Here is an 18825-nt window from a genome sequence, read left to right on the forward strand (position 1 = left end):
CAGTATAATGAGATGTCACCTCACACCTGTCAGAATGGCTAAAATCAACACATAGGAAACAACTGGTGTTGGTGAGGATGTGAAGAAAGGCTACCCCTCTTAAGCTGTTGGTGCAATGCACACTGGGTGTAGTCACTCTGGAAAACCATATGTAGGCTGCTCAAAAAGTTAAAACTAGAACTACCCTATGGTCCAGCAATTGCACAACTAGGGATTTAACCAAAAGATTAAAAAATACTGAATCAAAGGGATACATGAACTCCAATGTTAATAGGAGTTATTATCAACAATAGCCAAGTGATGGAAAAAGTCCAAACATCCAGGTCTATCAACTGATGACTGAATAAAGAAGAGTAGGCCATATATATATATATATAACAGAATATTAGTCATCCATCAAAAAGAATGAAATCTTGCTACTTGCAATGACATGGATGGAGCTAGGGTATATTATGCTAAGTGAATTAAATCAGTCAGAGAAAGACAAATACCATATGATTTCACTCACACGTGGAATTTAAGAAATAAAACAGATGAACATGGGGAAAAAAAAGAGACAAGCAAACCACAAGACAGACTCTTAACTATAGAGAACAAACTGGGGTTTGCTGGTGGGGAGGTGGGCAGGGGGATGGGTTAAATGGGTGATGGGCACTATGGAGGGCCCTTGTTGGGATGAGCACTGGTGTTGTATCTAAGTGATGAACCACAAAATTCTATTACTGATACTGTATGCTAACTGGAATTTATATAAAAACTTAACAAAGAAAGAGAACAACAGCAAAAAAGACCAACAAGGTTAGTAAGGATTTCAGAAAGTTCATTTAGATTTTTCATTACAATGATATTCTAATTTAATTAGATTAGTGCTTTCCTCCTTTTACATATTTTGAAAGGCAGAATTTTGCTTTTAGAGGTAAAAGTGTTTATTGTCTGTGGAGAAATATTGTTTTCTTATTAGAAATAGACTAAGCTTCCTTATACAAGTAACTGGTTGATATAAATTCTAAACTGTTACCCAATGGCAACATTTTTACCAAGAATGTAATTATTAAGAGAGCCATGCTAGGAAAGCACTTCTTGAAATCAGGGATTGTATCTTTTACATCCATATCTATACATCTCTCTCTAACACATAAAATGTGTTCAATTTGTGTTTCTTAAACAATGAATTAACGGAAGAAGGAAAGAAAGGTGTGGGGCACTTTTGATAAACACCGAACATGAGAAAAACAGAAAGTACAAAAATGGTGCCTACCCATATCATAAAATATAATGTAGTATATAGAGAAACATGGAACTCCCAGCATACAAAGTTCAAAGTTCTCAGCAAGCTGTTCAATATCCTTCAAAACCCAGTTCCATCTAGATTGTGGCTAAAGTCCCGTTATGGTTTCCTACTAAATTATTCCTATATCCCTATTTTTTTCACCTCTTTAAGTGCACCAGGCACACATGCAGAACTTTTTCATAATCTGCCCCATTCCTGACCTGTTGAGTCAGATTATCTAAGGTCCCTAAGTATGGTATTTGTACTATATATGAAAATACTATAGACTAGTCTCATACCCCCAGATCGATTGGTAAGCAATGCTTTAGCCACACCAAAGTAAGTGTTTTTCTTTGAACACACATTTTCTTACTTCTATACACTTACTTATGCTCTTCCTTCTTCCTCAAATGCTCTTTTCCACTGCTATTTCTAATCAAAGTTAAGTGACTTCTTAAAAGTTTTATATCCCTCCATTCTATACTAAAGTCCCTGGGGGGAGGAATCAATTGTTCTTTGCCCTCTCCTATATCAATGAGTGTACAGTTAATGAGCTTGCATTATTACAGGACATTTTACTGCACATTAAATTTGGTTCCTAGCCCTCCACTAAAATAGAAAAAAGCAAGCAAAATAGAAAGCAAAGTAGAAAAAAGCACCAAGCAAAATAGAAAAAAGAAAACTTGACTCAAGCTTGGTACAAAGGATATGACATATCATTTTATTTATATAGTTTTTAGTGGATGACTCAGACTCTGGGGGGAAAGGCAATCTTTCAAATATTCTCTCTCACACTTGACTTCTCTCCAGTTTTTTGTCTGACTCTACAAAAGAACTGAAGGGCTTGAATCATCTCAATATGGTGAAGAAGCAAGCCTTGTGACCATGACCCTCTGAATCCATGATGCTTTCTCCCACAGATTCACAGGTCTGATCTGGTGCCTGGACAATGACTGCTTAGATATAATTAAAATACAGTACAGAAAGGGAACCCTTTCTGAAATTAAGTAATGACCCAGGAAGAGGGACTGGGATTGAATGAATAAATATAACATTGGACTTTCATAGAATAAGAGGAGGACATCCACAGGAACAGAGGTTTGGCAAACTGCCCCTTGCGTATACACACAGATTGATAGGTGTGATAGTGGGGAATGTGGACCCTCTGCTGATTACTTCCAATTTTTTAGTGAAAGAATGGTGAAGACCATTAGCTGAGAGTTTGCTGAAGAGAAGAATTTTAACAGTTAAACAGGATTTTAATACAAGAACTGTGATGTGACTTCAGCAAAAAGACTCATTTGTGGTTAGTGGTCATTGGTTTACTGGGAAACCAGATAACACGGCCTTTTTTTTCCTCCTATTACACCAAATCATATGGTAAACAGTCTAGAGCTGAATCTGATCAGGACTGGATTTTTGTTGAATGGGCAAAGGTAGAGGGACAAGGGAGTTTAGGATATTCCAGAGATTTATTACCTTGATGGGCTTTTTTGTTGGGTCAGGAGGGAAATCAAGACTTGAAGGAGACCAAATGGTAATGGGGTAGGTAAGTGGGGAGCCTTCTGGTGAGGAGAACTACTGAAGTTGGTATATTATAGGAAGGAAGCTAGAAAGATGATAAGGAAAGTATGTTTGAAATTAGATTTATGCAGATATTGCAATTATAATAATGATGTTTAATTATGACAATAGGTGTTGGTGATTGGACTGAATGAAGAAGATAAAAAGTGAAAATCTGACTAAATATGAATCTAAAGTTACTGTTTAACAAAAACATCACAAAATTAGAATGCAAGGGACACATTGACAAATGTGCTTGTGGCATATGTGATAAAAAGTTATTAAGTTGACCAAATAAATATCTCTTTTAAATCAGTAAAGGAGGGTCATCTGGTGGCACAATTGGCTAAGTGTCTGACTTTGGCCCAGGTCATGATCCCACAGTTCATGAGTTTGAGCCCTGCATTGGCCTCCTTGCTGTCAGCTCAGAGCCTGCTTCCAGATCCTCTGTCTCTCTCTCTTTGCCCCACCTCCACTTCACACATTCTCTCTCTCTGTCTCTCTAAAAAATAACCAAACATTTAAAAATAAAAATAAATAAGAGAAAGAAAAGCATCTCAATAAAAACTGGCAAACATAGACTTGGGCAATTCTCTAAATAAGCTGTACAACTAAATAATAAACGCATGTAGAATGATTCAAAGAGAGCACCTGACGAATTTGCAAAATATTTGTGAACTAGAACATCCATTGCAGATTTATAGTAATAAAATAGACATACAAATGCTGTTGAAATTTTATTTATTTTCTAATGTCTATTTTTAAGAGAGAGCATGAGTGGGGGAGGACCAGAGAGATGCCCCCCTGGGGCTCAGCAAAGGTGAGAACATGACTGAGAATAGGTGCCCCCAATTGTTGAAATTTTAAGTTAGAACAACATTCTCAAAGTCACTTTGACAATTATTTTTAAGGTTCTCAAAAAGATACATATTTTTTGACTTACCAATTCTATAATTTATTCTAGGACAAAGCAAAAAATGTATGTTGTTGATTATTCTTATTTGGGAATTTATTTAGCATTATATTCATGGAAAATTGAATTATCCGAAATGTTGGAAACACCTTGCAAGAAATGGTTACATAAGGGTAGATGTGAATGAAACACTGGGCAATCTTTGAACATCATTTTCAAATAAAATTGAGTAACAAGGAAATCTTAACCAAAAAGTGCTAAGTAAAAACACAAAACAAAAACCAAAAGTGCTAAGTAACCTAAGCTGGCCACAAAAAGATATTTATATCTAGTTTGTTCCCCAAAATAATTGTGTGTGTGTGTGAGTGTGTGTGTGTGTGTGTGTGTGTGTGTGCATTCAGGATGCTATGCATGCATACAAAAGCATACATAAAGCACTACTATTGATAGTGCTTGTCTTTGGATGCTGGAGGATTTAAAAATACCTTTTAACAGTTTTCATGCTCTACCTTATATGGAAATGCTCAGCTACAGTTTGAGAGAAGTCAATACAGAAAAAGCAAGGATGAGATATAGAGATAAAACAAGGGAGTCTTGATATCATTTGGGTTTCTGGATGCAGCCATGTGTAAATCCAGTTACTCGGTATCCTCACAATCTTGTTGAACATACAAATATATTACTTGTACTCTGTTTTTTCCTTGTTTTGTTTTCTTTGGTTTTTCCTTATATAGGTTTAATTGAGTTTGATCATTTGAATCAAAATGATAGAAAAAGGTTAATATACTCATTTTTTAATTACATAGGAATGAATTCTCAGTACATAATCTTTGTCCTAATTTCTGTTTCTTCATAATAGATTCCTAGAAGGGACTGAATGTGTCAAAATCTTACTGGTTGTTATTACAAGTAAAAGGACTGTGGTACAGTGATGTTGTCCAGGAAGACCAGCCAGTCAGAGTAAGGTTTCAAAGGGTGACCATACGTGGATGTGTTCATCATTTCTAGATTCTGGCTCTAATTTTGAAAGTCAAGAAACTAGGCTTCCATTAGTAAATATGATGTTCAGAATGATAACTCTAGTAGGAATGCCAATCTACAGAATCAGAACTATTACCTACATGCCAAATGAGATATTGATGGCATTAATCAGTGACCTTTCTCTATAGGGGGTCCAATTTCTCCCTCCCACAACCATTTGGCAACATCTCGTTGTCACAACTAAAGAGTACTCCTCACATCTAGGCAGTAGAGACCAGTGATGGGGCTAACATCCTACATCGCACCAGACACAGTCCCCATGACAAAGAATTACTCAGCCCCAAATGTCCATAAAGCCAAGATTGAAAAACCCTACAATAGAGGCATATGCTGGCCCAGAGATTCAAACAATTTATTCCAACAGATCATCTATCACTTTTCATAGGGAGCAATAGAGTTACATCAATTTCTTAAGCTTTGTATTCCTTCTGTCTAGCCTCCATCCTGACCATTTACCATTCCTTAGTTCAGAAGCCTCCAAACAGACAACAACACAGTAATTAGAGTTTAGCTTTCTTCGTTCCAAATACATTCCATTCCTGTCTCACTAGAATTATAAACAAATCAGTTTAATTGGAGCTTTAAGGTGTGGCTATAGTGTTTCATTGGCATAGACAAACTAGATCATAGGATATGTATATTTCAACTTTGCTAGAAATTGTCAAATTGGCTTATCAATTTATACTCCCTCCAATAGTACTTACTCCAAATCTTAACCAACCTTGGCATTTCCAGACTTAAATTATCTGTCAGTGTGGATGTAAAGTGGCATTTCATTATTGTTTTAATAAGCATTTTTCTGAGTTCTAAGGCAGTGAAAATATATTGATATTTTATTAGCTATTCAGGTTTCTTTTACCATTTGCCTATAATATTCAATTTTCTGTTACTTTTTTTTTTAGTGTTTCTTATTGATTGCCACAATCTTTGCATTTCCTAGAACCTGTTCTTTTTTCTGTCTCACATATTATATCATTTGATAATACTTATTTGTGATATCAATTCTTACAATTGAGACATTTCAGAAGATTTTTACTCTTAAAACACTATACTTGAGTGTTAGCTCCAAAAAATGCTTCCTCCTACTAGTTCACTAATTTCATAGAAGCACATGTAATTATTGTGTCTTATATTTGAAAATATTTTTCACTTTTAATAAATGTGAAATTATGATTATAATACCATTCTTAGTTTTATAACATTATAATAATTATAAATTATAATACTATTTTAGTACCATTTCTACCTTAATCTATTATTTCATCTTTGAATTTCTTTCAAAGTACAAACCCTCTGCAATAAGATTATTGTTACTTCTATTTATGCCATTTAAGATAGTTATATATGTTTCACCTAGTGGTTTTGAAATAGACTATGATGTAATTTGCTGGTGTTTATCTTTGTTATGTGAAAACTGCAACAGAGATTTATTTTATTTTATAAGGAACTGAATGGTATCTCTCTCATTTGTTTATTCATTATTTATTGCATTCCCATTGGGTGACTGGTGCTGTTTAAAGCACAGAGAATATACTAGGCTGCAGAATAAACTTAATTCTTGCCCCTATGAGGCCAACATTGTGAAGAGGACAAACAACAATTTAGTAAGTATGTAAAATATGTTAACTATTGTTAACTAGTGATAAGTGCCTAGGACAAAATTTGAGTCCAAAAAGTGAATATCTCTGTGGAAGGTAGGAGAGGGGGACATGATTTTCTATAGTATAGCCCCCCAAACACCTTACTGATATGGTATTCAGGAAAGGATTGTAGTATGCGGATATATGAAAACAGAGCATTTCAACTAAAAGGCAGAACAAGCATCCAGTCACTGAAGCATGAGAATTCAGGCATGAAGTCTAGAGAGCTGGAGGGAAGGGAACTAGAGCCAAATGAGTAGGAAATAAGTCAGAAGGATAATGGAGGAGCCATATAGGATTTTGGCTTTAATGCTCAGTAAGATGGTAAAGTCTGTAGTAGAGAGTAACCACATCTGACTTCAGTTTTAAAGGGATCACATTAGCTTCCATCTTGAGGAGAGTCTGCCAGGAGACAGGGGCATAAACGAAATCACTTAATAGATGGAATTGTCTGTACTTGTCTCTCCTCTGATTTTCAAATCCACTTCATTCGAATATTTTTGGCTTTTTCCTGTTACGAGTAACGATGTTCACATTGGTAAAACCCCAGTGGTCAGTTCTAAATCCTCATCTTAGCTGACCTCTCAGACTGTTTGGTCTCCCAGATGCCCCCTTTTCACTTGAATTCCAAGATAGCACAATCTCTTTGCGTACCTCCTAATTTACAGGCTCTTCTTTCTCAATTTCCTTAGCTGGTTTCACCTCATATCCCCAGACAGTAGAGAAACCCAGGGCTCATTCTTCCCTTTCTCTTCTCCATGTACAGTGCGCCCTTGATGATCTCATCCAGCCTCCTGCTATAAATATCCTGTAAATGCTGACGGCTCCCCATTGCTATTTCTACTGAGACTTTGCATTTGAATTCAACCTCATATATCTAATGATCTGTGATGGTCTTCCTAAGTAACACCCTATCGACAGCCTTCTTCATCTCAATTATAACAAATCCATTCTTCCAGTTGCTTAAGCTTAGAACATTGGGATCTAAAATTCAGGCTACAAGGCTAGGCTAGAGATATAAATGGTAGAGTTATCAGCATGTAGAGGATTTTCAAGGAATTTCTTTAGAAATTTGTGTTTTGCTTTATATTTAACAATATAGTTATATAAGGGATCCCTTTTGTTTATAAAAGGCACTCTTCAGTACAAATGTATTTCTTACCTACATCATAACTACACCCTGTAATAATTATTTAATTAGGTAATAATGATAATTATAAAAAATAATATTTAACAAATTAGTAATTAGTGAGAGACTGGACTAAACAATGATACCAGTTACCATTAATTACCCTGCTAAACACAGATTTTCTGAACTGGTTTGCCTTGCTGGTCAGGGTTTGAAGGGAACTAAACTAACCATGTTTGTTTGACTTTTCCTCCCTTTCTTCCAGTCCATGTAATCAATCTCCTGATAATGTCTGTTAAAAAGTAACTTCCCATAAAGAAGAAAAATACAGACTCTCAAAAAGACATATAATGAACATCTTTAGTATATATATATATTAACTCTGTATTAATAGGCAAATGGGTATGTTAAACTTATTCAGAGGAGAAATGAACACATGCATTTATATATTAGGAATAGTTAAATGATTTTGTGAATAGATGCATTACCTACAGGCAGTGCAAGGCACACAGCACCTGCGGAAATAGAATCAGATAACCTAAATGACAATGATGTGTGATGAATAATGCATAATTTTTTATTGAAAATATCTAGTAATTTTTTTGCTTCTTCTAAATTTCCTTACTGATATAAGTATTTATGCTTACTACCTGTCACATAAGAAAAGAGTTAAACTGGAGAATAATAAGTAACATGGAAAGGGGAAATTACTTTTTTCACTAATTCAAACATTTGTTATTTTCTGTAAGGAAATGTTAAATACAATAGACATGTTCTAGTGACTGCCATTCCTCAATTATTTTTGCTATAGGATGTAAACTTAGATTTCTAGTTCCCAAAATTATATTTAAATTTTTTATTTTATTATCATGATAATTTAATTATAATAATTCTAAAAGACCTACTGGAAAACTATTATTCTGTTTTTGTAACAAATAAACACTAGAGAAAAAAATTGTCTTGATGAGCATCAATCAAATAACTTTCAACTAAACTGATATATGTGTATATATTGAATTTGTCCTTGGTTCCTGGCATAGAGTTTCAAAAAAACCTGGAATTTCCTGGGTAATAGTTTTTGAAGTAGGATTGTCTTTGTTTTATTAATTAGATGACTCAGTGTGGGCCCCTAGATACCTTCGGGATGGGGCTGTCTCCAGAATGACCAACCATAGGATTAGAGCACTTGGACTTCAGATTAGTCTAAACTCTGGCCAGGGGAAAAAGAGCTGGACTTTGAGTTCTTTGCCTGCTCAGTGATTTAATCAACCATGCCTACATAATAAAACCTCAATAAGAACTCTGGACAATGGCCTTGTGTTGGTGAACCCACTGATGTCATGGGAGGGTAACATGCCTTGATTTCAAAAAGAGAGGGCTTAGTAGCTCTGCATTTCCCACTTTCTACCCTAAACCATGTCTATGTGTCTCTTCCACTTAGCTGTTCCTGATCTGTAGACTATGTAAAATCCTAGGCATAAATAGAGAGTTTTGCATAAGTTCTCTTAGTTGTTCCAGCAAATTATCCAACCTGAAAAAGGGTCTAGGAACGTCTGACATTTTAGTTGGTTAGTCAGAAATCCTGGTGGCTCTGAGTCTTACAGATAGCAGTGGGAGCAATCTTGGGGAGGATTTTGTTCTTAACCTGGGGGATGTGCACTAACCATGGGCAGTCAGCATCAGAATTCAATGACATGCAAGAAACCTAATGGCCAGAGAACTGGTGTCAGAGCAGAATATGTAGTTACTGGTTGGAGTAAAATAATATGTGTCAGCAATAACAGGGAAATATGTGTAAGTGAAAACACCTAAGGGAAGGTCAGATTTGTTACTGGTCACCACATGTGATACTTAGTTATCAGCTCAATTCAGTTTAAAATCAATTTATAAAACAAATTAAATTTTTCTACGAGTAACCGATTTTTCTGAGTATTGAGAAATCACAATAACTTTTACCAAAGTAAGTATTCCAGAGGATTTCCTTTCCCACCCACATAAATACATAAAGAGGAAACTTCAGGGCCAGTTCCTCCTACTGCAAAGTAGGAATATGGCAGATATCCAATGTATGTGAACGGTGTAAGTGGTAAGCCTGGATGATGTAGAAACAAAACCTACTTTTTAAGTCATCATATTTCATTGCTTACACATCTTTTTGGCATCAGGGCATCTTGATTTCATTTAGCCAATTTTTTTTCAGCCACTTACAAAATAAAAATGTAAGGCTTTTACCAAAAATACTGGGAAAAATAAATCCAGATAGAAACATTACATCTACAGGATTGTTATAGCAGCTTCAATTACAATGAAAGCAATGTTTTTAAGTTTTCTTGCATTATGAACATAATGCTCCCAGTATTTCAGAAGCCAGGGGTCTATTTATAATGGTCTTGGCCTCACTGTGCCAAATGCTTAGCGTACAAACCGAAGCCAGAAATTCAAATCCAAATTACACCATGTAGAATGCCAATGCAGGTTTTTTTCTATTTCCCAAAGCATAACAAGACTAAGAATTTAGAAAGTCCAGCTAAAAATATTCTTACTCTTGAATCTTTCAATGTGGGAAGTAAAAAAGCATTTGACCCCTATTTCTTGATTCAACTCTACATAAAGCAGCATTAAAATTATTTGAAACTTATTTTACAGCTAGAAGAAAGTATTATAAGAAGTTTAAACTGTACAAAGAAATAAAGTCAACATTAGACCTCACCTCTTGCTAGACACAACCAAAGAAAACTTACTGGTTTCAGAAGAAGATGCCACTATTAAGTTGAAAAGATCTGAGATAAAACTGCCAAAAAACAAAGTACTGTAGTTATACCTGTTATCTGTGAATCTCAAGTAGTGAAAGAAATCAATTATTGATGATAATCACTGGGAAACTGTGCTTTGTTGCTGAGTAAAGTTAGTTCACTGAGAACTTTCATTTCCACAAAAGTCATTAAGAGAGTATTGGTTTTTATAGCTATGTGGTTAGATTAGATTAGACCATTCTAGGAACGGAAACACCCAAACTCTGCAACTTGAGCTATTTTTACGTTGTTTTCCATTTCGACGACTGAGGTAATACCAAACCATTGCAAATTCTGTTTATTCTTATACAGGTTAAGGGCTATAAAGCTCCGAACATTTCCATTATAAAAATATCTTCCTTGCTGACAGTACTAAAATTTTCCTTAGCCTGGATATTTACAGAGCATGTTATAATCCACAAATGAATTTTAAACTCTTGGATTCCGTATCTTCAATTTGAAATAATAAATTAATATTCTTTTTAGCAGAAATTGGCTTTTTTTTAATAATTCAAGGGATACATCAATGTACCACCTTCTCTGACTCAGCAAGCATAGACATTTCAAAGCATTAACACCCATGAAGGCTTACAGTTACAGATAAGCAGTGGGGAACCTAGTCAAAACTTCAAAGCAAATAAAATGTCTCCTTGGAACTCCCATGGTGCCCTCAGACTTCACCATTTTGGAATCCTTTGTGATGCTTCAGGAACCTCTCCTTACCAACGGCTTGTTAGGATTATTTATAATTTAAAGGGCAGTTTCTTCTTCTTTTTCTTTAATGTTTATTTTTGAGAGAGAAAGAGAGAGACAAAGTATGAAGAGGGTAGGGACAGAGAGAGAGGGAGACACAAAATCCAAAGCAGGCCCCAGGCTCTGAGCTGTCAGCACAGAGCCCCATGTAGGGCTCAAATTTGTGAACCATGAGATCATGACCCAAGCTAAATGCATAACTGAATGAGCCACCCAGGTCCCTCAAGAACAATTTCTAAAGAAGGCAATGCTTAAGAAAAAGAAATAAATTATGTTTGTGGCATTTCAAATATTCCACACTACTTGTTCAGCTTTCATATTAGATTGTTCCTACTATTTGCAACGATGGGAGATTATAAATATTCTCCACAACAGTGAAAGTAAGCTGATTTTAAAAATATTTAGGATTAGAGCACTTGGGTGGCTCAGTCAGTTGGGTGTCCAACTCTTGGTTTTGGCTAAGATTATGATCTCATGTTTCTTGGGTTAAAGTTCCACATCTGGTTTTGCACTGATGGTGCAGAGCCTGCCTGGGATTATCTCTCTCTCTCTCTTTCTCTCTCTCTCTCTCTCTCTCCTCCCCTCTCTCTGCCCCTCCCCTGATCTCTATCAAAAATAAACTTTAAAAACATAATAATAAAAATTAAAATTAAAAATGCCTAGGATTATTCATTGAGCACATAAATATTTGTATGACATGGGACTGCTATTTCACTTTTTATGCTTTCTGAAGCTAGAATGTTTAAATTATTTCCTTCTTCAAATTGTCTCTTGTCTAACTCCTTTGCCCTTCATATTATATTGTCTCTACAATTCCATACTGATATTAATACTTAACCAAAATTCCTAATTCTTCAAGTGAGTTTTGTTTTTTTATAAGTTTAAAAACCTTCATGAAGTTGCACCACAAGAATATAGGCATTCTCATTCAGAAAATGAGAACTTCCAAAAATTACTGATTTTCGAAGCTAAAATAAACACTACACCAAATTCTTGGTCTTTTCTTATTATAGCACTTACTTGGCCTAGTCTCAGTAAATTCAGAAGTCTTGAAGTGATCTGATATATTCTATCCATTTGAATGGTATTTAAATGCTAACTACAAAAGAGTTTTTTTATCTATTAAATACTCATATTTTTTAAATTTAACATTCTTTAAGCATTTTTGTAGCATACTTCCATTTAAGTCATTTCCTCATAAATAAAATTTAGTTTAACAAACCGCATTATTTTAATCATTTGAAATATTTACAATGTGTTTAAAACCAGGAATGAGGTCTAGATTCTAAAATATACTTTTTTACAAATGTTTATTTATTTATTTGGAGAGAGAGAGAAGACAAGACGAAGTGAGCAGGGGAGGGGCAGAGAGAGCAGAGAGAGCATCCCAAGCAGGCTCCACACCATCAGTGCAGAGCCCAAGGCACGGCATAAACGGACAAACTGTGAGATCATGACCTGAACTGAGATTACGAGTTGGACACTCAACTGAGTGAGTCACCCACATACCCCTGCAGACTAGATTTTCAAAATAAGGAGAAAGAAAAGGTAAGAAAAGAAAGGAAGTGCTTGTATCATAGCCTTAAAAGTCTGAAGTAGTTACCTGAGCAAGATGGTGGTAAAAACCTCATGAAACAAGAGACGAGGTTTTTCAATTTAGAAAAGTCTAATAGAAAGAAACTTTCTCCACATCTTTTCCATTTTTAAAGGTAAACTTATTGTGTTTTACGTAGAATTTATGAAGTATTACCATAAAATGAATAAAACAAATTCGCGACCCTGTTCAAAAGAGTTAGAAAACATAATATGTCTGAATTACCCATCTTCTCTTTCGAGAGAAGAAACATACACGGATTCTTTTGAAAAGTGCCGCAATTAAAGTGCTTGCGGCAGACTTTTCTGTAACCCAGATACAGGTCCACGTGGAGAAGCCTTGCCCTGGGGCACGCCACGATCCCACAGTGCTGCTTCAGCGGCAAACCCCACACACTACCGTTCTGTTCAGCGGCAATGACACAGCCAAGCACATGCTTATTTTGAAAGTGCCGTGTTCTTAAGAAGTCTGATCAATGCCTTCTGCCCATTAAGTCAAGCAAGAATTATTTTACGAAAGCCAGTTAAAGAAATGAGGTAAAAATAAGAACTGAGGGGAATAAGGGTTGCGGGGGTCAGGTGGGAGGTGTCCTGCAAATTGGAGAAAAGAGTGAGAAAGTGCTCCCACAGCAACTCAGAGAAACGCACACACAGCTGGCTCAGGTTAGCTGACAAAGGATGCCAGAGAGATAAATATGGACACGTGTGCCTTTAGTTCCCAGTATCTCATAGGCAGTTGTCAAGAGCACACACATATGCACGCGCGTGTGCGCACACACACACACACACACACAATCATGTGATTTTAACTCACAAGCTAATCGGTAAGATTTCTTAAGGATGGTTTTAGTCTCCTTCGAAATGAGTTTATTGATGATAAATTACACACTTTTTTATGATAAATGACACACATTTGTGTTTTTATTTTTATGATAAATATCACTCATTTTTATGATAATTACATGTGATGATAAATTACACACATTTTTTAGGATGCTTGTTTGAACTTTGCCTTTATGCTATAACCCAGGTATAAATTTATTTCTCTAAGAAGCATTCAACTTAAACTCATGAGTGCACATAAACCTTTTATTTAGTAGATAGAGCTGTTTGTAACTGGGCCTTTTTTAAAACTACAAAATGAGATAGCATCTTTCAGATCCCCTGATAGGGAACTGTGCATATTTTTTTCAGAAATATGGTAAACATTGGTCCAGGAGGAAGTTTAAATACATTCTATGGTATCAAGTTTGGGTATGATAGTGTACTATCTATTTGAAAAGTACTTAGTACATTTCTGGAAGGAAATGCTGACAATTACTCAAGAGTATTCTTCAGATTTGGCTGGAACCATCACCAACCTTGACCTGATGACTCTTGGATCCAGAAGCCTGTGGCAATAAAAGCTTTTCCTTTTCTTTACCTTTAGACCGCATATGTGATTTAAAAAACCAGATAGTGAAAAAACTGATCAAGTAACTTTTTGTTTAATGCCTTAAAAATACAATGTGACCTATTTTGTTTTGTCTTGCTTTCCTTTGATTTGTTTTTCTAGAGGAGTGCAATGTGTAGATGTTGGCATTCTTAGTAAAGGAATGGTTGGATCCAGATTAAATTTCACAATGTGTGAAATATGCAAAAATATGCAAAACACGTAATATAGCTGCGTGCATATCCCAGGCTCTCAAGAAATGATAATAGTTTAAAATATTTAGTTCCCATGGGGCCCCTGGGTGGCTCAGTTGGTTGAGTGTCTGACTTCAGCTCAGGTCATGATCTCATGGTTAGTGGGTTCGAGCCCTGCATTGGGCTCTGTGAGGACAGCTCAGAGCCTGGAGCCTGCTTCAGATTCTGTGTCTCCCTCTCTCTCTGCCCCTCCCCTGCTCATGTGCTGGCTCCCTCGCTCACTTTCTCTCTGTCTCTCCCAAAAATAAATAAAACATTAAAATTTTAAAAAAATTAAACTGTTCCTATTATGTGGCTATCTACACATTTTCTTTTATATTCCTTGTACTATGAAGTAAATGGGGATTTCATTATCCGTATTTTGCCGACAGGAAACTGAAGCACAGAGAAATTGGGCAACTTGCCCAGGGACAAAGAGCTGATAGAGTAAAATGGACTTTGAATCTAACAATCTGCTGGGATGATAACTACAGTGGACTGGAAGGCAGGTATGCCATCTGCAGAAGGCATGGGGCCAGACGGGGCTAGAGAGTAGGAAGGGAGAAGATCACAGGGTCATATCAGCCCTCTAAAGGAGTTTTGTCTTTATCCTGAGAACAACACCAAGTCATGGAAAGGTTTTTAAGCAGGGAAGTATATGAACAGATATGCCAGATGTTTACTTGACTGTGGTGTGGAAAACAGATAAGGAAGGCAAAAGTAGACTTCAAACAACCAATTAGAATGCTATTAGAGTGTGTGGGCAGGGGAGATGTTATCTGGGTCTAGGAAGGTAGCATGGGGAATGAAGACATGCTTTGGAAAGGCATTTTGTATCTTAAAAGCATTTACTTTCCTCTAATTAAAAATCTCCAATTCACTAAAATTCTATTATCTGCTACTTAAAGAAACTGAACCCTGCAGTATGAACAAATTTAACCAGTTCAGGGGCACCTGGGTGGCTCAGTTGGTTGAGTGTCCAACTCCGGCTCAGGTAGTGATCTCACGGTTCGTGGGTTGGAGCCCCGCCTAGGGCTCTGTGCTGACAGCTCAGAGCCTGGAGCCTGCCTTTGGATTCTGTGTCTCCCTCTCTCTCTGACCCTCCCCTGCTCATGCTGTCTCTCTCTCTCTTCCTCTCTCTCAAAAGTAAATTTAAAAAAATATTAAAAAAAAATTTAACCAGTTCAAAATCCAGCACTTAACACTGCTTTCTCCAAGGAGTCTTCCTTCAATGAAGATCCTGGGTTAGATATTCTTTCTAAATACTCCAATTATCACCTCTCATAGAAATTTAAAACTAGCATCTTCTAATAATCATGTACTATTCTTCTCCTCTGTGTAAACACAAGCTCTTTGAGAGCCACGCACCAGTCTCTGTGGAATCCCCAGGATTTGGCACAGACCCCTCGGTACTTACTCAATAAATGGTCAGTGACTTTTGAATGGAAAAGGAGAAGAGAGCATAGCTTCTTCCCACAAAAGCACTTAATCAGGACAAGTAAATTTGTATCTGGGGAAATCTGTGGTATATATGCACTCGGAGAAGGAGATTTGTGGTGTGTGGATGTGTATATCTGTGAGTTGGGAGGCGGGCAGATAAGATGCCTTACTTCTTTAGGAAGCCACCTCATACCACTTACTCAGTAAGTCATTACACTCAACAATGAATTCGAGGGTAAGCATTGTATCCTCTCATGTAGCCTCACTTCTACCTAAATCAATTGTCCCATACTGTTACCCATCCTATAAACCTTTTTCTCAAACAATATACTTTTATACTTTCATAAAATATCTCACATTTCAAGGACATAATGAAGGCAAAGAAACCCACATGGAGAAAGTCCTTGGAAGAACAAGTTTAAATTGTAAAATATGGAATGGAAAATAGAATCCTGTGTCCTATTTACTTATTCTATGTAAACAATTAGAAGTATTTCATGAAAAATGTCAAATGGTTTTCTAACTACTTGTGCTATTTCAAAGGTCAACTGGAATTATCTGTTATATAAACATTTTGTTGAATTTATTGAATGCCTGCTATATGCATATTTCTATTACTTACACTATGAAAGCTATAAAAATAAAAATACATATTCAAAACATAAATAATACCCCCAAGAGGATTAGATTCATGTGCAAGCTTATATAAATCAATTCTCTATTCTAATGATTTAAAGAAAAATATAGCCGCCCATGCAGATCATATCCCTCATGGAATGTTCCCGATCAGAAAGCAGCAATTCCATCAAAACAAACAAACAAACAAACAAACAAAATCTAAAGATTCACTGAAGAGAAAACCAGGTTTTCTAATTCAGTATAACTATAGAATTAAGTGCTAAAATTATCATTTGACTTTGCTGGAGACCGTATTGTACAATTAATTCATAAAACACTTATTTTGAAAGCTAGCAGATGTAGACTCCAATCTTTTTTACTTATCATTTAGAGTCTCAGTTTACTTCTCTATAAATAAGGACAAGAACGCCCACCTTGAGTTGTAGGAATTGAAGGAAATATTGTACATAAAATGTCTCACAGGGTCCCTAAGACAGTAAAAATTAGCCATAATTAACAGATCAATAGGCAGATTGAAAGCTAAATGCATATATGAGACCTCAGCTACAGATCCGTCAGAGTAGGTGGGGGTATAGCTCAGGGATAGAGCATTTGACCGCAAAACAGATCCGTCAGAGTAAGCAACGTCATACGTTGGTTGGATGCAGGATTTCAGGGAAATATGTCAGAAATGATAGAGAAATGAGAGTGGGGATGAGAATAGGCTGAATTTTTATGTTTAAAGTGCTTTTTTTTTAAATAGTTTGTTGTCAAATTGGTTTCCATACAACACCCCGTGCTCTTCCCCACAAGTGCCCTCCTCCATCACCACCACCTCTTTCCCCCCTCCCTCTCCCCCTTCAACCCTCGGTAGGTTTTCAGTATTCAATAGTCTCTCAGGTTTTGTGTCCCCCTTCCCCTCCCCCTGGTCCTCCATTAGGTTTCTACTGGTCTCCTGTTAGACCTCTGAGTGCAAATGTTTCAAGTGCTATAAGATTTCTTTAGCAGGTGGAAGGAGGAATGAGGGAGGAGATGATATCTTCAGTGAAACCCAAAAGATTAAGCATACCTGTTAGACCTTATCCGATACATAGAGGGCTGAATAGCAATGGAATGAATATTTCATAGGCTGACTGATACTGATTTGCTCTGTGATGCCTGGAACCAATTATAGGCATTTCTGGGAAAGGCTGGACCTATGCAGCCATGATTAGTGGCCGGTTCCCTCAGGTATGAGGTGATCCACATAACAGCCTTGAAAATATACCTGTGCCTTGTGGGCTGCATCACCCCTCTCTAAGTGCCTTACTTCTCTCTTTTATCTGGAAAAGAGAATAGTCTACTGCATTTATCATCATGAGTGTCTACTTGATAACATTTATGATAATATGTCTGCAATGCTAATAAATCTCTAGAAGTGGAAAAATAAGCTGTGGTGAGAATATGAAGTAAGAAACCCAATAAATGAGGAACAGCTGTAGTCAAGACAGTTTCACTCTTAAATATAATCAACTGAAATCTTAGAATGAAATCAAAATATTGTTTGAGACTAATGTGATCATTAAGGATTAAAAAAACAGGTTTATGAGAGAAATTCTGGACTGCAGAATGTATATTTGATACAAAGTTTCTCTGTCTGAAACATTTCAGATCCTCCAGAGAAGATCACACCAAGGGGAAGGATGAAGAGAGACTGTCCACCTAGGTATATTTGTGACTGTCCCTTCAATAAAGATGTTTCAATGACTTGCTGCTGAAATTTAAATAAATGCTATTCATTAAAATTTAAACCACTGATTATAAATCTGGGATCCTTAATGAGTTTACTACCAATACATAAACTGAGAAAGTACTCATGGGACATGCCGAGCTTTCACAACAATTCAAAGCCAATGATATGAGTCAGTTTTAAATAATTTTTAATACCTTCAGCTTTAAAAAAAACTCCAAGAAAAAATAAATGCCAAATATATCTAAATGTTATTAATTCTTCGAAAATAAATGCTTAACTGTCCATTTACCTGGTAGCACTTTGCCAAACAAGAGCCCCAAAGGCCAAAATGCCTAAAAGTAGTTCTACATCCTTATAACACTATAAACCTCAGCTTTTCTTGGAGCCAATGTTATGGCTGAAATGGTGAACCCAGACAGAGACCATATCTGAGACCATCTTACTTTTATCTTACTTATTTCACTAACAAATGACTTTAGTTAAAATGATAACACTAGTAAGACTGATAAATTACCAATAGAGATGAGAGAAATTTTTCATTGGTTTTGTAATTCTGATCATATTAAGCAGATGAGAAATATCCAATCTAAAGTTTGTTATATTGAACATATTTCAGATACCAAGAAGCTATGGCAGTGCTTATTTCATAGAGGAATAAAAAGAGTCAGAGCTTTCA

General features: G+C 36.1%; 2 long non-coding RNA genes across 4 annotated transcripts in view; one reads left to right on the plus strand and one right to left on the minus strand.

Moving 5' to 3' along the window:
* The window catches only part of LOC115296418, a 74481-nt gene that overhangs the window by 22478 nt on the left and 33178 nt on the right, over positions 1–18825 (minus strand). The gene's annotated exons all lie outside the window — the stretch shown is intronic.
* Positions 12573–18207, plus strand: LOC115296417. The gene is made up of 3 exons (XR_003910879.1): positions 12573–12649; positions 14752–14868; positions 18068–18207. It is a non-coding gene; the product is annotated as an uncharacterized LOC115296417 (long non-coding RNA).

Source organism: Suricata suricatta, chromosome 7, assembly GCF_006229205.1.
Source record: "Suricata suricatta isolate VVHF042 chromosome 7, meerkat_22Aug2017_6uvM2_HiC, whole genome shotgun sequence".
Classification (NCBI taxonomy): domain Eukaryota; kingdom Metazoa; phylum Chordata; class Mammalia; order Carnivora; family Herpestidae; genus Suricata; species Suricata suricatta.